Genomic DNA, 24,364 nt, shown 5'->3' with positions numbered 1-24,364 from the left:
CAAGATGAGAGATTGATTGATATCTGGGTGGGGCTTAATAAGTGCTCTTTTGAATTGAACAAAGATATTGCCCTTCATTTATATTATAGAATTTTTTGAGGAATGGGACATAATCCAAGAGTTTCTCATTTTTTAACTTGGAAAGAATTTTAAATAGAAACTATTAAATTCCTTTAAAAAACTGATTATATATAATTTATTCCCCTGGATCCTCTTGTTAAGCTAGAAATTGGGCAGTTACAGAAAAAAATATTGTGTTAGACATTTTTGAGACAGGAAATATGGCCTGGGAAGGGAAGCTGGGCATTATTTTGGATTGAGAAGTAAATCTCTTCCTAAGTGCCTCATTCTCTTTGAACTGGATTCTGAGCAAATCATGTGTGCATAAGGGCACCCTAAGGTGAATCTGGATTTTAACATAGACAAAGTGACAAGAAGAGAAGCGCTTTGGCTTGTTAGAAAGGCAGCTAGGAAAGCCTCACCACTTAGAGTGTGGTAAGCAGGAAAGCAGTAGGAAGAGAATAGACATCACCTGGGAGCTTGTGTCCTAACTCAGATTTACTGCAGAATCTGCATTTGAATAAGATCCCCAAATGAGTTGTAAATGAATATTCAAGTTTGGGAAGCCCCTGCTGTAAAGAGCTGAACAAGACATATCAGGACTGTGGATTTTAATTTCTGTCATATCTGTTTGCTAAATTTAATTATTTGCATAATCAATTTAAATACTACCTGTTATTATCCTCGAGCCTTTAGTAAAGAGCTATTAAATTTTCCCAACCTAGGTTCATAAGGACAAAAAGAAACTTAAGCCATGTCATCTTTTTTGGGTCAGAATGACTATAGAAATAAGTGTCTTCCAGGGCCACTGTGGTTAGAAAGAGGAGCTTCAATATTAGATGTTAACTGTCCTGTACTGCAGAAGATAATGAGAAGCTGAATGGTCAGGAGCCTATAAATAAAATAGAAAGCTTCTGGAGAACAGAGGTAGTGTCACAGACAACGATCTAAACTGACTCAACACCATGCAGTATTTCTCTTTATATCTTAGATCCCTATACAGTGCAACAGTGTCTGTAGTTGGAACTGAATGTTTGCTGAATTAAATAGAAATACAGTGAATAAAAGCTTCTTGACATGTGAATCATTTCATATTTTATTGATCTTTATTTTTTAGTGTAATTACACGAAGTCTACCTCTATGGATCTTCTAGAAATTAATCTTCATGGGACCTCTGAAATGTAACATGATATCCTATATATAAAGCAGCCCTTAAATATTTGAAGCTCTCCATTATGATACCCCAAGCTCAAATGTGAACACCTATCTCTTCTACATGCTAACCACACTCACAGTTTTCAAATATCTCTCCTTGGGAGTCATTTACCCAGACCCTTCATCATTATGACCATAGTACTCTTATCACACGTAGACATGTTAGGGTCTCTTTTGAAGGGAAGAGTCAAAAGTTAAAGAGCACAGGAGAGACTGTTTTCCTCCTCATAGCTCAAAGGATATTCTGAGGACTTCAGATCTACAAAGAGTTGAGAGAATTTAGCTGAAGAAAACTCATCTGAAGTGTTTGAGTTGATAAAATCAATGACTGCTGGTTAATTGAGAGGCACATAGCAAATAACACTGTAAAATGAATTAAATGGTAATTGAAAATACCTGCAGAAAATTTGATTAGAATCTGGGGAATCTACAAAGGGTATCCAGATAATAAGAAATGCATTTCCAAAGCTCATTTAATTCTGTCAATGTACCTTAGTCAGTAAATTTGCAATTAGTTTCATTAAAAGAGTTAATTTAAATACATCAAACTTTTCATATTAAAAGTAGTGTAGTGGAAAACTTTGGATGCACCTGAAATTGTTTTCCTTGTGGGTCCATAAGGATAGGTCCCTTTAATTATGTTTTAGAAGTTTTAAAAATTATTTTATTAAACTCAGTATATAATATTTTATGAAACTGATAAAATTAGAATGTCATTTATCTTACATGAATTCAAATTAAAAAACTTACAGATGTTTCAGGTAGCTGTGCTCTCTGGAAAATATTCCAAAATATTGTCTTGAAATCTAGTGTTATTGAGGTTTATATCATCAAACTCTATCAAAATGAGGGTACCAGTATTTGGAAAACATAAAGTCAAACATATAAATATCAAAAAATAAGAAATATTTAGACATGATACAGAAAAGTTAGAGATTGGGGAAATAGTTGAATTTCAAAGACACTTGGGTATAAGCTTCAATTAGCTAATCAATGCCTAGTAGGCAAGCCATTTTTATATGCCCAAACAATGAGAACATTATTAAGATCTCAAAGGCCACAAAATTGAGACATTGTTTCCAACTTAATGAAATTATAGCCTGTAATGTAGATCCTCAAGGATAAGGACAAAAAGAGCAGAAAAACTGAGAATCAAAGACCCAGGAGAAAGGATGGGCAGTACAGTCTTAAGGCACAACATACATAAAGCAATGTAGTAATAACATAGAAGATTCAGGTAGACAGTTTTCAACAATGATTATTTTAACTTGACCTGGAGACCTGTAAATCTATTAGCAAAGACTCAAAGAATGAATAAAAGGGGCTCAGAGAGGCTGACATGTGAATTAAGATCCACAGATAAATTGGGATCAGAGTGCTAGTTGTCATGAAATCAGAATTTGAGCAACAGTATATAGAGGTCAAAATGTGGGGTCTGTATGGAGCTGATTTAGTTGTGAGCTATGCCTAATAGAATACAGGAATATGGATTAAATAAATCAACTACTTTCCTTATATAGCATCTCACAGTTCCTGTTCTGTATGAAAGAGGAGATGTAAGGTTTTATAGAACAATGAGGGTGCTATTTATGTTAAACAATGTGCTACAAATTTTAACTGCAACATATAGGAAGAGGAGACCAAATAAGCTAAAATATTTAAGCGATACTGGAAAAAAGTTCTAAGTTGAACAAGTTCCCTGGTCTTTCAGGGATCTCCTGAATGATGCAGTGTCAAGCTCTGTGTGTGGTCTGTGCAGCTCTGGAATAAATCTTGGTTTGGCCACCTGCGTAGCCTAGGGAATGTTACTAAATTTCTCTTTCATTTTACATTTGTTGAAATAAGAATATCTCACTTAGAATTACCTTGAAAGGACTAAATGAGATAATACCTTGTGGTTGTTGTTATTAAGGTTTTCTAAAGTATTTAGTGTAAAATACTGGCAAAAACTCTTTAAGAAGAAAATAGTGGGAATACAACTGCATGGTTTTCCACAAGGAAAGACCTGATTTAGGCAAACATGAGACAAATATGGGGAATAATGGGAAGTGACTAAAAGTAGTGCTTATTTGAATGATTCTCCCCTGATTCAGATAAAACCATCACCTATTGGTCAGAATGAGGTGGTATCAGCCAAAGCCAATAGGAACAGCTTAATTCCCATTAAAGTATTAAAATAAGCATATAATTACCTTTTTATTTTCCTTGTTTTCAGGGCTGAAAACATTTCTATGCAAGGATAGGAAAAAGAAAGAATTTGCTTACCCCTTGATTTCTTTATAATAATGAATGGATTCCATATTGACGTAACCATCAGCATTTTTATTTTACTAAACTAGGTTTATATGTGGTTTTATTTTATGAATTTAGCCAACAAATATTTCTGAGTTAGAAAAACGCCTTTTGGAAACAGGGGGAGTATTCATTTTTTTGTCATTTGTGACAAAAATTATTTGTTAATACTAATAAATAAATATACATATACATATATATATATATATGTATGTATATATATGATGTGTTCCCAGCTAGTCGCATTATAGTATTATGGTTTTCTTTTGGGCCCCCATATTCAAGAGATCTGGAATTAAACTTACATTTTTTAAATTCCAGTTCTAATATCTAGTAGCTGTGTGACCTTTATTGAATTACTTAATCTCTCTATGCCTCTTTTTCCTAACCTGTTAAGTGGATATATACTTCAAATGGTTCTTATGAGGATTTTGACTATACTCCATAGCTTACTAAGATTTTCCCTGAAGATTATTTAAAATTTTGTAGTTTATTATTGCTGCTGCTTTATTACTGAGTGTCCATGAAATCTCTCATTTTCATAGTCTACCTTCATCTATTCACAAATAGTGAAGTGATTATTTCACATGTGAAGCAAAAGCAAAACAAAATTTAGATCATGTTTAATAATTTATCTTAATTAAAAATTGCTGTGACTGTGCAAATGGAAATTTTCAGTATTTTCAGTGCTCTAGAATGCCACATAGGCAATTTAAATAAACAGCAATAGCTGGAAATACAACTAAACAAAACTGTTTCACTTAATCTTTTCTCTCTCTGCATGCATGTGTACACACACATACATACACTCTCTTTAGGTGTAGGTTTCTCTTTCTTCCCACCTCTTCTAATTTTGCCAGGGGAAATAAGCACTGAAATAATTAAACATTTTTTGTCAAGTGATTTTATAATTCATTATTTTCTTCCAACAACTATAGTTTGTTGGCATATATAGTGCTGTTCACTGACTAATGAAATATTTCCCCCAGGTATTTATGTGTGTTCATGTATAAGTAGAAGTGCATGTAATTTTTAATTCTTTTTGGGTGTCACTGAATATTTCATGAATTCTTCAGTGGGAAGTATAAAACAAAAATTAATCATCATATTTAGCAACATTCACTAAGGAGTACATTACAGTTTAACCCGATTTAAATCTGACACCACAAACTATATTTAAATCTGAATTTCCATATATATATATATATGTTAAAAAACAGAATAACCAAACACAAAGGGTTTTTATTGTTATTAATTTACTTCTCAAATTCATGAGCCTTATTTTTTAGAAGAGTTTGTGTTCACAGTAAAAATAAGTAGAAAGTACAGAGTCCCCACATGGCCCCTGTCCACAACACATGCACATGATTGACACCCTACATCACAGTGGTACATTTGTTATGATCAATAAACCTACACTGGCACATCATTAGCACCCAAATGTAGTCCATGGTTTACTTTAGGGTCCACCCTTGGTGCTGTACATTCTATAGATTGACAGATATATAATGATATATATCCACCACTGGAATATTTTAATTCTGATACATAAAAATAACTTCCAAAGTTTATACCTTTATCTTTATTTATCTTCTCAGGACCTTGACTAGACATTTCTGTAAACACTGAAAAATCCATTCACCCTACTCTAACTAACTACTCAGGACCTATGATGGGGAATGAAAATCCAGACTGTCTTTAAGATATTAACCTCTGAAGCTCAAAAGCTACTTAAAACTCGTAAAATACCCATTTTACTTGAATATTGTAAAGTTAAACCTTTACAATTTAGTGTCTTAAAACAATATTGACTTACTTTTTCTAAGATGCTGCAAATTTGGTATGAGGTTCTTCTGTTGGTTTCACTTGAGCTCATTCATGGGCTGCTTTCAGCTACTGGACTGTTTAGGCTGGAGGGTGGAAAATGACTGGACTCACAAATCTCACAGTTGTACCTAGCACTCACCTGGGGCAGCTTAGTTCTCCTTCACATGGCCACTCATACTCCAGTAGGTTCAACCAGTTTCCTTACACAGTTTTCTTAGGATAACATTCCAACAGGTCAAAGGCAAAATTCATAACATATCTTGAAACTCAGGCTCCAGAACTCCCACAACACCATGTCTGCCACAGTCTTAGTCAAAGCAGGTTTCAGAGTCAGTCCAAAATTAAGATGTTGGGAAATAGACCCCAACATTTGATGAGAGGAACTACAAATGATTTATGGCCACATTTAGTCTACCACATTATCCTATTCTTGATATTAAAATTTCTTTGGAATGATTTAGAAAAAAGTTTTATGAAAAAATATGACAAAACTTCCAGTGAATTTGTCCCAACTAAGTCATACACCATCAGGTCAATAAATCTCTTGCTGGTTGTAATCTTCTTAATTCATAATTCTTGCCTTCTTCACATTTCTACCCATTGTATTTAGTATAGTTCCTGTGATAGAGCATGTACTAAAAAGCACTTGCTTTATGAATGACTGATTGAACCATAAAATTATTTCTCCAAAAGTCATACATCTAAAGAGCAAATGCTGAAACTTTATCCATACTTCTCATACCAAAGGAACTCCAACAAGCTTATAGTTCTAATTAATCCCAGAATGTTAATAAATAAAAGTAGCAACTGTATTCATAGGGTTTATGAATTGAATAAAGTATGTTTTAGATGTTTAATGAGTTACGTCAAATAAGCTTTTAATTTCATTGTCTTTCTCAAGGTGGACAATAAGATTATACACATTGGGGCACATCACAAAAGATGCTTTTCAAAATAAAACACCTCATTTAATATTGAGATGTAATAAAAAATGACTTAACTATTATCCAGAGGATCTAAAATTTCATTTCCTTTTGCAAGGCTAACATATGTTTGTTTTAACATTCAAAGTAAAACAATTTTTATTTTTTCTTGAATCATTTAAGACTGTATTGTTAGACATGTAGAGCAATTTTACTATATTTAAAATAGTTAACTTTAAAAATGTACAGTCATTAAGAATGCAAGGTCTAGAGTGAAACTTTCTAGTTTGGAACCTCAGCTAAACATTTAATATCTGTATGATTTGGGGAAAATTACTTTACATCTTTAAGTTTAGATTGTTCATCTGGAAAACTGGGATAACAAAGCTACTAATATAGAGTAGGCTCAAGGAATAAATCACATAGTTGATGTAAAGATCTAACCATAACTAGAACATGAGTAGTCAGTAATATTTATCTGATTTTTATTGTTATTGTATTTATATTATATTTATGTATATGTTATTATATTTGTATTATTAAGTCTTACTTTCAAAACTTTCAAGACAATTGGTAAATTCTGTTGTGGATAAAATGAAAGTTCCTGTGGTCAGCATTCTCACTTGGCCCTGGTTGGCTATCTCACTACACAGGTGTGGGCAATATGTCATTATTGACTCTATATAAAGAGCTCTGCCCAGTGCTCTGGGAGACCTGGTGGCACAGCTGCAGGAGAGCAAAGCAGAGCTTGGAGAGCTGACAGCTCTGAGGACAGAAGACCAGAGGACAGCTGTGCAGGCAGAGAGGCCCAGAGGCAGAGACCAGCTTGCAGCAGGCAGACTAGCTCTGAGTGAATGGGATTTTAGTGATTGACCTGCCACCATGGAAATAGTTGGGTATAACCCTTTTACCTCAAGAACGCTTTGCTGTCATTTCTTTGGTCACATTGAATCCATAGTGAACTTGCCCTGGACTGAAACCCATTGGCAAGACAGTTGGCATAGTTGGCAGGATTCATTGGTGACCAAAGAAAAAGAACAGGCTGCCCTCATGGAAGGAGTGTTTCAGCGGGCTGCACCTATGGACGGGGAGACATTCGAGTGTCCCCCTGTGGACATGTGGTACTGTGAAAAGGTGGAGAACTGGGGTCTACCCCAAGAGAAAGAAAATTTGTTGCTGACTGAAATGACGTCACTACGAAGTGCTGTGGAAATAGTAAAGGATGTTGTAGTAGCCTGAGAGGAAGCAGCACGAGAAGGAGTAGTGACAAGACAAGCAGCAGTAGGGACTGCAGGCTGCCAGGTGATGTGGGGCAGGTGAAGGGTGTAGTGGAACCATCAGCCCCAGAAATGGAGGAGCAGAGGTTTGATGAACAGGTGGGGGTGGAGGTCCTGCCAGTACTAGAAGCATGAGACCCTTCTCAGTTGAAACCCCATCTGCTTGAAAGCTGGTGGGAAGCCAGAAGGACTTAGCAACCATGGGTTATTTCAGGAGAGGTACGTCCACCTCCTCAGGTTGTGGAGCTCTCCATGCTCTGTTCTACCCTCAGTCTCAAGTAGGAAAGGAGCTGCAGTCTGCTTCTTGAAGGAAGGGTTTGGAATGCCCTGTGAAGCTCACGAGGACCCAATTATTAGTTGGTTTGAAAAGGCAGGAGCAGACGGAAAGAAATTGGGTGACTGGAGCTCTGGCAGCTATTGAGACCGGAGTGGCAGTTTTGGCTGCTGAGGACAAAGCAGAAAGCAGAGATAAAGCAACAAGATCACCTGTGTGTCTGCAGGACTTTTTGCTGGAGAGGCTGGAAAAGGTGGGTATTGTAAAGCCCACCCATGGTCCTTTTGGTTAACTCATTTGAGTAGAACTAGTTTGAATACAGTCAGGATGACCACTTGGTGGCAGTGGATCTCCTCAGGCTTGAGGGTTATTATAGTTTCTTAGAACTGGTTTGAATATGCAATGGATCTCCTCAGGTTTGATGGTTATTATAATTTGTTGTAATTTTTGTTATTTGTATATTGTCATAGCCTTTGTTGTTATTATGGAATTTGGTTACAATGCTCCAGCTTTCTGGCACAGGGACCATTGCAGAAGATTGAGGGCACATAGATTGAGAGAATCCTGGATGGGTGGAGTGTGGATAAAATGAAAATTCCTGTGGTCAGGATTCTCACCTGGCCCTGGTTGGCTAGCTCACGACACAGATATGGGCAATATGTTGTTATTGACTCTATATAGAGAGCTCTGCCCAGTGCTCTGGGCAACACAGTGGCATGGCTGTAAGAGAGAAGAGCAGAGTGTGGAGTGGTGGCAGCACTGAGGACAGAAGCCCAGAAGACAGCTGTGCGGGCTAAGAGTCCCAGAAGCAGAGACCGTATTGCCACATGCAGACTCGCTCTGAGTGAACGGGATTTTAGTGATTGACCTGCCACTGTGGAAATAAAGTTGGGTATAACCCTTTCACCCCAAGAATATTCTTCTTTCATTTCTTTGGTCACATTGAATCCATAGTGAACTTGCCCAGGTCTGAAACCCATTGGCAAGACATCTATTATCTCTAAAGTGATGAAAAGATAAAGGAATCTCTAAATATGGATGACAAAATTTGAAGAAGTATATAAATATGTATAACATGTATTTATATATAAATGTCTTTTTTTCCTTGCATATCCTATTTTGAAAACAGTCCAGTGATTATAGTGCTAAAATAATTATGTGGATTAAACGGTAGTACTTGGCAGGCAATGCATTTCTGAATGATAACAGCATGCATGCCTCAGGTGGCATTAAAGGATACCAAGCTGAAGACTATCAATTTTACCACCTGAGAAGTATTCTAATTAACCCAAAATGCAGAGTCTGAAGTGGCTGCTACATTACTGCCAATGAGAGAAACATTTGGTTCCTTATGTTTATTAGCCTGCAAATTGCTGACTTTCAATTCCAAAACACCAACTGTGTCTTCTGTTTGCAAGTTCCTTCCTGTATTTAGTTGAAGAGTAAGGTCAGTTAATTATAGAAATGTCTCACCTGAGGGGGATTGCCCCGGGGCAGGTTCACTCTGGATTCGGTGAGACTGAGTAACAATGGAATATTAGAGGTAAAAGTGTTTATTACCAAGCTTTATTCTCACTGTCACAGGTAGAGTGCTGGAATCATGTCTGCCTCTGGGGTGTTCACAATCTGTATCAGTCTCTGTCTCTGAGCAGAGCACTCAGCAGAGCTCTTTATATAGTAACACTGGCAAAATGGCTCATTGCCAAGGGGCATATAAGCATTGGTTTACACAGGTCAGTTACATCATCCAAGTAATTTAGGGTCAGGTGAGGATCCTGGTTGAAGGAACATTCATTTTCCCTACAAGAAAGAAATATACTAAATGGTGATAGAAGTGCCTAGGCATAAGGAATAAACGTACCTTGCTTGGAAACCTAGCTCTACTACAGTTTTGTTATACAACCTTGGAGAATTAGTTAATTAAAGCATATTTCCCTATCGCGTTCGCCCCTTGTGGCAGTGACGACAGCGATACGTACACAGACCTGGTTCACTTCAGTTCTTTATTGTTGCTCGGAAGGTCGGGAGAAGGTGAGTGAGAAGAAGCAACAGCCGGAGGGAGCGAGTGAGAGGAAGAATGAGAGGAGAGAGAGAGACAGAGAGAGTGTCCTTCTCTTTCCTGCTTATGCCTTATATAAAGGAAGCTGGCCTATGGTGATCAAGATCATGCGTGACCTTTAAGCTGATTGGTAGCATGCCTTCGAAAGGAAGCTGGCCTATGGTGATCAAGATCATGCGTGACCTTTAAGCTGATTGGTAGCATGCCTTCTGCATGAGTTGAGCACGAGCGCGGAAGCATGGGGCAAGCCTATAGGAGCAACTTCCTTATGCTAATGCCACCAAACCAGGAAGGGTGGCGCCCAGGAAGCGGGCGCCATCTTAGGGCATTGGTCAGCTACAGTGGAAGGGCGGTGTTCAGCCATAGTGGGACTCAGCCTCGGCCGTAGGCCGGCCCCTACATTTCCCTATCTATAAATTGAAGTTTTATATATTGTATATATAAAGACTATATATATATATACATATATATATATACATTGTCTTTATATATTGTAGTGAAGATACACTTAATATGTCTAGTACAGTTTTGACATACAATAATAATGGGTATTGTTTTTTTCTATTTCTGCTTCACATCCTTCATTATATACAGAAACATTTAGTCAAATGAATGATCCTGTGTTTGGTGGCTGCAGGTGTCAATCTTTTTATTTATTATTTATTAAAATTTTTTTTTACTGAAGTATAGTTGATAGGCAACCCTGTATTAGTTTCAAGAACACAACACAGTGGTTCAGTAGTTACCCACATTATTAAATCCTCACCCCAACTGTTCAGTCTTATTTTATGCATTTATTAGGGAATGCAATTCTCCAATCTGTAATAGTACAATATCATTTTCTGTAAAGCATAACTACATTCTCAAATTCAATTTCTTTTCTCCTAAATTAATTAGCAGGTTAATGTCATATCTATTCAGGGCTAAGGAATTTATAATGTTCAACAGACAGAGCCCTTTGCTTTTATAATAAAACATATTTTATTGGAGAGACAAGATAAATAAGTATGATTTCAACCCTTCCCCTGAAACTGAAATGTTTACAGGCAGACAGTGGCACCTCCATTGCTGTTCTCAATGACCCATACTATGGAACTATTTTATATGAGTATGCTTTAAAATGTTTCCAAGTAAGTAACTAAATCCTTTCCTTTGAATGGAAAGCAGTGTGCATCTACTTCTATGCTGCATTATTCAGTATAATGAAGTCAGTTTTATGAAGTGTGTTAAGTTTATTTATGTTTGCAAAAACCTAGAAATGGTGGTATTGAGTATAATCCTCACAGATAAGTAAAATATGTGGACTTATATATATCGTTATCATACTTAGGATAACATAATCAGAGAAATTTACAAGAACTTATATAAGCTCACTTTTGTGATGTTGATAGGCAGCTATAGGTCAGTATTCTTGGTCTAGGTGTGTAATTTTGTTCCAGATGCTGCATGAAGTTATGCATGAGTAACTATGTGAAATCTACCCACTGTAACTTCTGGGCAGAATACAGGTCTTTTCCCTTCCTACTCTTGTCCTGTCCTTAGGGTGTAGTTTTGTAGCAGGTCAAAGCCCAATAGTACTATTGGATAATAAAATGTAGTGTACATTTGTTATTGTTTTGGTGTGTGTGTGTGGTTTTAGCATATTTGTTAAAATTCTACTCCCAAGGGGGCATGGTAGGGAAGAAGGAAATTATTGCCTTATGGTAGTACAAAATGCATGCTTATTTGAGATCACTGTGCTGTAAAATACTGACACCTTTAATTATATCTGACCACTGAGCACCTAAAATGTGGCTCTATTATTTATGTGTGTGTGTATAATATATACAATATACATATATACACACAATATAAGTCTGCCTTCCATATTTTTCCTACAGAAATTTAGGGCTGATATACTAAGTCTGTGTTCTCTCAACCTCTTTTTATTCTAGAGATTTAGTTTATAGCATCTGTGGGATACCAAAGAAAAAACTAAGTGTTTAAAACCTGTAAGATACAGGAATAAAGTATGCTTCTATATATAAAATTAATATTGCAGATCACATCCATTTATGTGCATAGCATTTTAAAATTATTATCAGAAATGGCCCAAGGCCATTTCTTGACTGAGTGAATCATTCTTGTGGCAAATAATAAGGACAAGCCTGGCATCCATCCTCATGGACTCATGAAGCATTTGTAGATTAACATATAAGATGTCTGAACAGGCTCTAAGGAATGTATAACAAAGGAAGGAGTGCTAGAACTCAGAAATCACCAGTAAAAAATACACCCTTAAAAGAGAAGACCTGATGTGAGTGAAATCTTCAGAAGTGCATCTGACAATATTTGTGAATTCAGGGGAAGGCTAAGAAATAATTGTCAACATTGGAAATTGCTATGGTACAAATTCATTATTTTTGAAATTGATTTGCCAAAAATATATGTCAAACAAAAACAAAGCACTTGCATGTGCGCACACACACACACACACACACACACACACACACACAGAATTAGGTGTGTATCCTGACTTCTGGTATGATCTGTTATGTCAGGGTAACCACAAACTGGTATAGAAAGAATAAAATATTTCCAACTAAGAAATGCAGAAAAATTGATAGAATAAGGGTAATAACCTCGGTGGGCTGTAGACATTTTCGTGTTGTTGTCGATGATACCTTATAGATTTTCAAGTCAAGAAGAGGTCTGTTTTTCCATCCTTTGAATCTGGTTTTGTGACTTGCTTTGATCAATAACAGTATGGAGAATATGATGGTTGTGCAAGTTCCAATCCTAAACCTCAAGAAGCTTTGCATGCTTTTCTTCTTACTTTTGAAATCCTAAACCATGTGAACAAGCCCAGGCTAGGGATGATAAAAATGTCATTTTAGAGTAGTCTGTCTACCTAGTCTATTTGCCAACTGAGTGCAAAGGGGAGCTTGCCCAGCTAGGATCAATTCTGTCTATCCCAGCAGAACCACACTGATGACCAGAGGCTCGTGAACAATAATAAATTGTTGTTGTTTCAAGCCAGTTAATTATGAGGTAGCTTGTTAAGCAGCAATAGATGAACGATTCAACAACTATTTGAAACCTCTAATGAGATAAAGGATCTAGGCAATAATCACTAAGTTATTTTAAAACCATAGATGTACAATGAAAATGATGCAAAAAATAACCTTTGGAGATCCTGGTAGAAATTAAATGATGCTAGAAATAACTTTTAAGATATAGGCAGGACTAATGGATTTTTATAATTAAAAAATGAAAACATAAATAGTAATGATATAAATATAAATTTGGAAGATTAGCAATTATTTGATACAAGGTGATTTGTTTTTGTTTATTAGGAGGAAAATAAATATGCTTAATTCTCAAAGTAAATATAAAGTAACTCACAATAAATATGCCAAATATAAATACCAAATATGCCAAGTATAAATTCAGATTATTTGTGGAAAAAATATAAAGCTTTATTGAAATATTTAAAAGAACTCCTAAAGGAAGAAGCATATTATGTTCATTAGTAGAGGGTTACAAAATCATAAATTCCAATTTCTAATTCCAAATTCACTTCCAGACTGATAATTCTAAACATAGTCACAACATGATTCAATAAGCTAATTTGTTAATGTGTAAAAGTTTTATATGATGGTAAAGGAATAGGAATAGCCATGGTATTCCTAAAAAACAAGACAAAGTAAATGAGAAATCTTTTCCTTTGGTATTTTAAGCCTGCTTGTAAAGCAACGGTAATTAAGAGAATGTGGTATTGGTGCAAACAGAGGTTAGACCATTCAACTATATATTCTAAATATTTATGGATATTTTATAAATGTTAGAGGCTTTATTGCAGATAGGAAGGGGGATAAACTGTTTTAAAATGGCATAGTGGTGAAAATTATTTTCACGGGGAAAAGTAAAACTGGGGATCTCTGTACAGATAAATGAAGGACTTAGGTGTAAAAGATAAAACTGTAAAACAATAAGATATAAGTGGTGTCTATAAAACCGGAGCAGAAACAAAACACACACACAACAAAATATAAAGGAAAATGTTTATAAATATCAGTACTTTGAAATTAACTCTGTTAAAAGAAGCCATAAAGAAAACGAAATGACATAAATTAGAAGTGCATATTTTCAATCCATCTTACCAACAAAGAATCAATATCAAGAATATAAATGATTCCTAATACTCAATAAGAAAGATCAAAACCCAAAAAAGCAAAACCACATAAAAATAATATTTGTACAAAAGGCATGCCTAGGTATTTCATTGAAGGAAAAGCATGAAAAAAATGCCTGTACCCATTTTCAACCAGGAAACCAGAATTCCAGCATCACTATTTACCATACATACCACCCACCACCACCAAAAACAACAAAAGGCTATTTAAAAGGCTTTGCAATGATATAAAACCATAGGATTATCATATTCTGTTTGTAGACATGCTTTCTGATATTAAAAAACATGGCACATATATGACATCAGTTTTTTTCCTAGAATTATTAGTATACCAATTGTTAATGTGAACCAAGAGACTTATGTAGACTATAAATAGTATTCTAGTTTTTAATAGAAGAAACTAGAAAAAAATCCAAGTATCCATTTACCAAAGAATAGATAGTAAAATTAATGTTTTTTACAGTGAATTGTTTTACAGTAAAATGTTATTCAATAATGGAGATAAATTAAGTATATATGGTTGAATGGTACATAATGATGAGGAACATAATAAGTCACAAATTTAATGTGCATTAATTCATTTATATGCAATCACAAAACATGAAACAGTAAGCAATACTAAACAAATTACAATTCACAATAACAAGGAATACTATTCAGCAATAAAAAGGAACAAACTACTGTTACATACATCTAGATGGATATATATTAAAACATAATGCTTAGTAAAATAAATCACACACAACAGATACTGTATTGTATACAAACAACTTTCTGGAAAAAAGCAATAATAAAGGGATGGAAATCAGATTGTTTACAGAGACTGCAGGAAAGAGGGTTGACAAAAGAACAAACAAAAAGGAACTTTTTCTTGTTTTTTTGGTATCAGATACGTGAAAAATTTATGTCTTCTAAGTGTATCAACTGTATATTTAAATAAACTGGACCCTAAAAAAAACACTAAAAAGTGCTATATTTGGAGAAATATGTAGATTAGAATAAAATCATAATGACAAGAAAGTGATAAACACATGTTAATCATAATAGTCACTCATGTGAGGGATTGAATATGGGACCAATGGAACAGTGATTTTAAAGTTATTGTTTAGCCCCCATTGTTTGAGCTGGGTTATTAGTAAATGATTGTACTATTAGTATTTAAATTTTATGTATGAAATAGTTCATGAAGATATGCAAATAATATCTCAAGTGGAGGTAAAATGAAAAGTAACATCCATAAAATCTGCATTTAGCTATTATTCAGTTTGCTAACAGATAAAGCAAGATAGTTCAAAATTTAAGTAAAATAGCACTGTACACCTATGAGAATGACTTTTAAAATTGAATACCAAGTATTTACAAGGATTAGGAATAAGGGAACTCTTTTTTATTGTGATATAAAACATATAACATGAAATCTACCCTATTCGTAAATTTTAAGTATATAGTGCAGTATTGCTCACTATATGAACATTGTTCTAGAGCAGATCTCTAGGACTTTTTCATCATGCAGACTGAAGCCATGTACCCATTATAGAACAATTTCCTTTTTTCCCTTCCCTCCAAGCCTTGGCAGCTGTCATTCTACTTTATGCTTTTATTTATTTGGCTACTTTAGATATCTCATATAAGTGAAATCATGTAATATTTGCCATTTCATGACTGGCTTATTTCACTTAGCATGTGCCTTCAAGGTTCAGGCATATTATAATATATAACAAGATTTTAATATTCCATTATATGTGCATACCACATTTTCCTTATTGAGTCACCTATCAATGGACATTTATGTGTTTTTCCCCCCACCTCATAGCTATTGTGAATAAATACTACAATGAACATGGAAAGGCAAATATCTCTTTACAATCTTGTTTCCAATTTTCTGGATAAATATCCAGAAGTGGGATTACTGGATTGTATTGTAGGTCTATTTTTAGTTTTTTGGGGAAAATGCATTCTAATTTCCATAGCAAGTGCACCATTTTATATTTCCACCAATAGCATCCAAGTGTTCACATTTTTCCACTCTTGCTAGTACCTCTTTTTTTTTTTCTTTTTTTTTGGTAGTGGTCATCCTAATAGGTCTGAGGTAATACTCACTGTGGCTTTTGGATTTGCATTTCCCTGATGATTAGCGACGTTGAACATCTTTCCATACACCCTATTGGCTACTTGTATGTGTTCTTTGGAGAAATGCCTGTTCAAGTCCTTTGCCCATTTAAAAAATTACATTGTTTTCTTGTTGTTACTGAGTTTCATGAGTTCCCTATATATTCGGAAATTAACCTTCTATCAGATATGTGGTTTGCAAATGATTTTCTTTTTCAATTTTTTTATTAAGGTGTCATTGATATACACTCTTATAAAGGTTTTACATGAAAAACAATGTGGTTACTACAGTCACCTATTATCAAGTCCCTCCCATACTCCATTGAAGTCACTGTCCATTGGTGTAGTAAGATGCCACAGAATCACTACTTGTCTTCTCTGTGCTACCCTGTCTTCCCCATGACCCCCACACACACCATGTGTGCTAATCATAATACTCCTCAATCCGCTTCTCCTTCCCTCCCCACCTGCCCTTCCCCACCCCTCCCCTAGTCGTTTCTTGGAGTCTGTGAGTCTGCTGCTGTTTTGTTCCTTCAGTTTTGCTTTGTTGTTATACTCCTCAAATGAGGGAAATCATTTGGTACTTGTCTTTCTCTGCCTGGCTTATTTCACTGAGCATAATAACCTCTAGCTCCATCCACGTTGTTGCAAGTGGTAGGAGTTGTTTTCTTCTTATGGCTGAATATTATTCCATTGTATATATGTACTACATCTTCATTATCCATTCATCTACTGATGGACACTTCGGTTGCTTCCATATCTTGGCTATTGTAAATGGTGCTGCGATAAATATAGGGGTGTGTATGTCTTTTTGAATCTGATAACTTGTTTTTTGGGGGTAAATTCCTAGGAGTGGAATTCCCGGGTTATTAGGGAAATGCACATGTTTTTCCCATTTTGTAGGTTGCATTTTGCACTATTGATTGTTTCCTGCTGCACAGGAGTAAAAGTAAAAGCTGTACAGGTGCTTTTTAGTTCGATATAATCCCAATTGTTTGTTTTCGCTTTTGTTGCCTAAATTTAAACTGTCACAACTAGAAAATCACTACTAAGACCAATGTTATAAAGATTTCCCCTTGTTTTTTTATTTTTCCTAGGAGATTTATAGTTTCAGGTCTAATGTTTCAATCTTTAATCAATTTTGATTTGATATTTTTGTGTATGGTGTAAGATAATAATTTCATTCTTTTTTAATATGGATATCCAGTTTTCCCAATAGTGTTTGTTAAGAGACTTTGTACTTTCTCCATTATGTATTCTTGTCATCCTTGTTGAAGATATTTGACTATAGGTGTATGGGTTTAGTTCTGGCCCCTGTCTTCTGTTCCATGGGTCTGTATGTCTTTATGCCAGTACTATATTGTTTGGGTTCCTCTAGTTTTATAATATATTTTGAATTCAGGAAGTGGATGCCTCCATCTTTGTTATTCTTTCTTCAGACTGTTTTGTCTTTTCTGGGTCCTTTGTGATGCAATACGAGTTCTGGGATTTTTTTCTTTTTGTGTAAAAATTGCCATTGGGATTTTGATGGGGTTAGTGTTAATCTATCGATGGATCACTTTAGCTTTTCTCTTTTGGATTTGATGTTAGCTGTAGGTTTTATTATGTAATTTATTTCTATTTCTAATTAGACAATTTCCTTCTATTTCTAATTTGTTGAGAATTTTTTTTATTATGAAAGGGTGTTGAACTTGGTCAAATTCTGTTTCTGCATCTGTGAGATGATCACGTGATATTTATCCTTTATTCTGTTAATATAGTATATCTCATGGATTTTCATGTGTTGAACCATGCTTTTCATCCTTGGAATAATAAATTCTACTTGGTAATGCTATGTGATCTTTCTTTCATTTTTGATTTTTATTTATTTATTTATTTACTGTGGTAAGAACACAATTTGAGATCTTTCCTCTCAGCAGATTTTTGAATTTATAATAACAGTGGAACTATAGGCACAATGTCATTCAGCAGATTGGTAGAATTTAATTAGGTTGCATAATTCAGCTTGATAGTATTTTAGTGAGAAATTTTGCATCCATATTCATTTAGGATATCGTTGTGTAGTTTTCTTGTAGTGTCCATGGCTGGCTTTGGTATCAGAGTAATGTTGACCTTATAAAAAGTTTCTTTAATATTTTGGAAGAATTTGAGAAGGCACCCTGATCTTGGACTTTAAGCCTCCAGAATTATGATAAATAAATGTTTATTGCTTAAGCCAGTCAGTCTATGGTATTTTTGTTATAGCACCCTGACTGAGTAATCAGAAGGTACTTATTTAATTTACACACCATATAAAAATACAGCTGAAAAATCACCGAAGGTAAGATATTGTGACATATTAATGCTGGTTTAGGTAACTAAAATAATAGGGTATCAATCAATACTGTCTAAATAATGAAATAGTCAATTAAGGAAAATAAAACACAATATATCAAAATACTCTGTTGTCAAATTTGTTGACTTTACATGATTTTTTTTTACTAATTTCTCCAGTTGTGATGAAAACATTTATCTAAAATGAAACAAATTACCCTCTTTAAATTGAGTGTTATTTTTATCTGTAAAAAACAAGTACATTTAGTAATACTTTTTTTACATGAAAAATGCCATGTACAGTATGACACCAATTTTTTAAAATGTGTATTCTTCTATCTTTATGTAGGTATAAAGAGGTATCTTAGTTAATATGCTTTTATTGACATTTTTCTTATTTAAAAATATATATACACACATATACATACATAGATATGTACACACATGTGTAAACATTTATTTAAATCAGCTGTGAAAATAATTTGTATAAGGACATTTGGTAGATATATGTTAGGATAGTCTATATCTTCAATTTTAAATTTCTTTATTTTAGGTGGTTGGATAAGTATCCTGTACATCTCTGAATTGGAGGAAAAAACAATGCTATATTACATCAGATTATAAAGACAATACACAGTCACCAGTATTTAACATGTAAATACTGTTAATGATTCAATACAATTTTCTCTTATACAGACATCTCACCTCGGTTCTTAATACTATTTATTTAATCAAAGATATTGCTTTATAAGCTCTCACAGAAGAATCAGTCTTTGCATGTTATGCTTTCTTGATAGTCCTGTAGTTTTTTGTTCTGAATTTCAAGATTTTCTTTAAAATTATGTTCAGTTAAAAGCTACTCCCTGAAGCTTTTCCTAATTTCATCAGATAAGTTTATCATTTTCTTCTTTTTACTCCCTAAAGGCTTTGTAGTTACTTAGTTTGATTTTAACGATATGTGTGCAGTGTCTAGCAAATAGCAGATCCTCAATAGTGATAATTATCTTTTGTAGTCTCTACAATAGTACTTGTTTCCTATTACTACATTGTTAAAAGTCTTTCTCCCAGCACCACTGTGACCTATAGGGTCAGTCTTTTTATGTCTAATGCTTAGACTAGCACCTAGTTCATAGCTGATTATTCAATAAATATTTGCACAAAAAATACAGAAACTAATAATTAATTTACAGTGACAAAAGAAGTAATATACAGAAAGTGATCACCTATGTTAAATGACTCTCCACTTAAGGAAAAAATTGGATGGAGAAAAAAAATTATGTGAAAGATAAATTTTTTATAAGGATGTAAGTAGTAGTGCATTGGGAAGAATGATTTTATAAATAAAGAAAATGAAGTTCACATTCTTTAAGAACATGGAGTAAAACAAATATGTGTTAACTCATTTAATTATGTAAAATTTAACTGATCTCTCACTGTTGTATATCACACAGTATTGGTGTTGTGATATTTTTGAAGTTGAATTATACATATCTTAAAATTTCTCCTTGTTAGGGACATAAAATATGTAAATATGTAAAAAAGAAAACAATAGAAACAAAGTACATTATTCCTGTTAGTCTCTTCTGTTTATTGGAACACAAAAGTCAATCAGGGAATACAAAGAAAACCAGGCTTAGACATTTCCCTTAAAGTGGTATTTTGTTATATCTTGCCATTTCTTTGTAGGATATGGGATTAAAGGAGTTACATTATTGCATGTATGTACACATACATATTTGTTATGTGTATTTTTATATGTATGCATACATATGTAAACATAAATGTACATATATCTGTATCTATATGTACAACTACTTGCTCAAAGTATTTGATAGAACCTCTGGATATGGATGCAGATTTTTTTTCAAGGTAAATGTTTAAGCAAATTGCATACATTTTGTTATATAATAGGGATTTATTATTTGCAACTAAATATTGTGTTGCTTCTTTAAGGTAGAGAACTCAAGCACTGTTACACTGATTACAGGATTCAAGTGGGACCAAATGACACCTGATGTCAGGACTGAGGTATCCAGAGGGCAGGTTAGGTAAATACTTCCGTTTCCTCTCTCAGAAGGTCATGTATCACTCAAGTATAAGGATAGATAACTCAATGAGGAAGCCAGATTCACGTAAGTGTGGAATTGGGTCTGTTTCTTAAAAGTTCAGGTCCTGGATGAACAATTTTTCCGGCTTTCATTCTGATGCAAATTAAAGTGATTTATGTCCATTTATTTGAATAAATAACATAGTCTCAGGTAAGAAATAAATAGCATAGCTTCCACCCCAGATAGTTCCATGAAAAATGAGGACCACAATCACAATATAAGATGGCCATGGGGATGGTAGTACAGCATGGAGAATATAGCCAATGATTCTGTAATATCTTCCTGTTGACAGATAGTAACTGCACTATGAGGGTGAGGATTTAATAATATGAGTAACTGTTGGAACCAATGTGTTGTACACTTGAAACCAGTACAAGATTGTATATCAATGATACTTGAATAAAAAAACAAGGACTCACTCAGAATTTGTTAGAATGTCTAGGTTCTACAGACATCTGATTAGAGTGGCTGAAGCAATTTCTCTAAAGCCACTGCTTTCAGATTCTTTATGGTATGCCTAAAAGTCTCCCCAAAATATTATATAAATTAACTTATCTGTAGCTGCTCACTTGATCTTTCCGCATATATGTATCTTTAGTGCCTTACTATGCAGGTGCTTCATTAATGAACAGGAAATAAATATACTTTCTGCCAGATCTTGAATGATAAATCAAGTCATTAAAAATGAAATAACTGTATATCATAACTTGCCCACAGAATTTCTGGTATATGCCTGGCAACCTAATTATTAATGACACCCCTTTTTATTATCTAAAATATTGTGGTTTGGACAATAAAGCACTACATTTATAGACCTACTGGCTACTTCAGCACTTCTGGAACATGTTATAAGATGTGAGAGAGGTTTCAATATATTGTTTCTTGCCTATTTCAGAGGCATTTTGTCTGGTCTTATTGTAAAGATTCTTAAAATATTTTTACACATCATTACCCAATTAGTATTTCCAAATCAAAATCTGATAATGCTACTGTCTTTCTTATATAATATGGTAGGTTCCACAAAACCCAAAGGATAAAAGTTAAATTCTGTTCTTTGCATATGAAGATATAAATGATCTGATAATATCCAAATTTTTGTGTTCCTTCTAATTCTTCCCCACACATACATTGAATGCTACACCTGTTGAATTTCTTGTGATTTGATAAGCATGCCTGTTTCTCATGCCTCTGTGATCTTACTTTTGCTGATCCCTCTATGTGGAATTGACTTCATTCCTTATTTGTCTAAGTTCTTTCTCATTCTCACCCTTAAAACTTAGTTTTAAGATCACTTTTTTTGTCTTGAGTCAAGCATCTTCTTGTCCTTACATAATGGTATCATGTACATACTTCTAAGTGTAGTACTTATAATACCACTCAATTTAAAATCTACACTTTTCTTTTTCATTCTAAATTGGGCAACTTAAAAGGACTGTATATTATTCATTAATGTTTCACTTCTCCAGAACTCACCATTATGTCTGAAATAGCTCCAAAACATGAATAATTATCTTTGTCTATTCTATATTATTAATCAGTAAGCTAATAAGGGCAAACATAAAAATGGTGGCTATGCATATAAATATGCAAACTTGTGGATTGTCTCTATTTCAAGGAGTTTAGTTAAAAAATAAAAGAATCAAAGGAAAATTACTTATTTTTTTGGCTGTTCTTTCTGATGATGGTAATCTTGGTTTATTATGATTATGGTTTATCTTAAATTTTGTCATAAATTATTTTGGACAGTAAGTATTGATGAGTAAGATATCTTTGGAATGGGTGAAACAAATGAATTTTTCTCTTTGATATCTTCTCTATAATCAAAGAATGAAGAATGGACCATTACTCACAAAAATTGCAAATAATGCAAATAACCTTAAAGTTAATCCTCAAGGAGAGGTTATGAGCAGTTTGGAAATGAGCAAAACATCAAGAAGAAACTTGGAAAGAAAATGTTAAGTCCATAAAAAATTATGTGAAAACATGAACAGTTCACTAGTTATTGCAGAGAAGTAAATTATCAGTACCTCAAAGAAGTGCCATTTTATACCTATTGAATTTGCAAAATTAAAAATCAATGGTAATAATATACTGTCAAGCATATAGTAAAACTGATAAAGAATGCTGGTGTTAGGAAAAAATTGGCACAACCTCCTTTGAAAATATTATAGTAATGTATTTCAAGATTCAGAAATTTTCATAGTTTTTTCTCAATAAACCTACCTTTGAAAATGTACTTAAAATACAATACCAAATGATGCTTAAAATATAAATAAAGATACTCTAGGGTTTATTTATAAGACCTATTTTATCAAAACATCCCTGTAAGAGGCTATTAATTGTATAAAACCAATTTTTAAAAATGTGTTGAGGTAAAATTGTATTATATGTTATATACAATATATTATATTTCAGTTGTACAGTATAGTGATTTGACATTTGTACATATAGTGAAATGGTAGCGACAATAAGTCTAGTCATCAGCTTTTACCTTACAAAGATAATACCTATTCTTGACTATATTCTCTATGCTATGTATTACATCCCATGACTCATTTATTTTATAAGTGGACATATGTACTTCTTAATCCCCTTCACCCACTCCCCTCAGCAACCACCACTGTATCTATGTCTGTTTTTTGTTTTGTTTTTACTTTCCACATGTATGTGAAGTCATTCAGTATTCATCTTTCTCTAATTTATTTCACTTAGCATAGCGCCTTTACAAGATCCATCCATGTTGTCAGAAATGACAAGATTTCATTCTTTTTTGAGTAGTATTCCTCCATATGTATGTGTTCATATATACATATATATACATATACACACACATATATATATATATATGTATGTATGTATGTATGTATATACCACATCATCTTTATCCATTCATCCATCAGTGGACACTCAGGTTGTTTCCATATTTTGACTATTATAAATAAGGTTGCAATGAACCTAGAGGTACAGATAGCTTTTCAAATTAATGTTTTCATTTTCTTTGGACATATACCCAGCTGTGGGATTGCTGGATGTGGTAGCTTTATTCTTAATATTTAATTTTTTGAGGAACATTCATACTGTTTTCCACAGTGGCTGTACCAATTACATTCCCACAAACAATGCACAAGGGTTTCCTTCTCTTCACATCTCAACAATACTTGTTATTCTTATCTTTTTTGTTTATAGCCATTCTGGCAGGTATAAGGTGGTATTTCATTATGGTTTTAATTTGCATTTCCCTGATTACTGTGATGTTGAGCATCTTTTCATGTTCCTGTTAGCCATCTCTATGTCTTTGGAAAAATGACTAATCAGAGCCTTTGCCCATTTCTTAATCAGTTCATTTGTTTTGTTTTGTTTTTCGTTGTTTGTTGTTGTATTGTATGAGTTCTTTATGTATTTTGGATATTAACTCTTTATTGACTTGCAAATATTTTCTCCCATTCAGTTTCCCTTTGTTGATGGTTTCCTTCACTGTACAGAAACTTTTCAGTTTAATGTAGTCCCATTTGCTAATTTTTTTGCTTTTCTTGCTCTTGCCTTTAGAGTCAAGTCCTAAAAAAATACATTGCTAAAACCTGTGTCAGGTTGTTTGCTGCCTATGATTTATTCTAGGAGTTTTATGGCTTCAGGTCTTATATTCGAATCTTTATTCCATTTTAAGTTAATTTTTATATGGTGTAAGATAATGGTTTAGTTTCATTCTTTTAACATTAAGCTGTCTAGTTTTCC

This window comes from Manis pentadactyla, chromosome 3 (genome assembly GCF_030020395.1).
Source record: "Manis pentadactyla isolate mManPen7 chromosome 3, mManPen7.hap1, whole genome shotgun sequence".
Taxonomy (NCBI): domain Eukaryota; kingdom Metazoa; phylum Chordata; class Mammalia; order Pholidota; family Manidae; genus Manis; species Manis pentadactyla.
The sequence above is the reverse complement of the archived record's forward strand: the minus strand, read 5'-3'. Positions refer to the sequence as shown.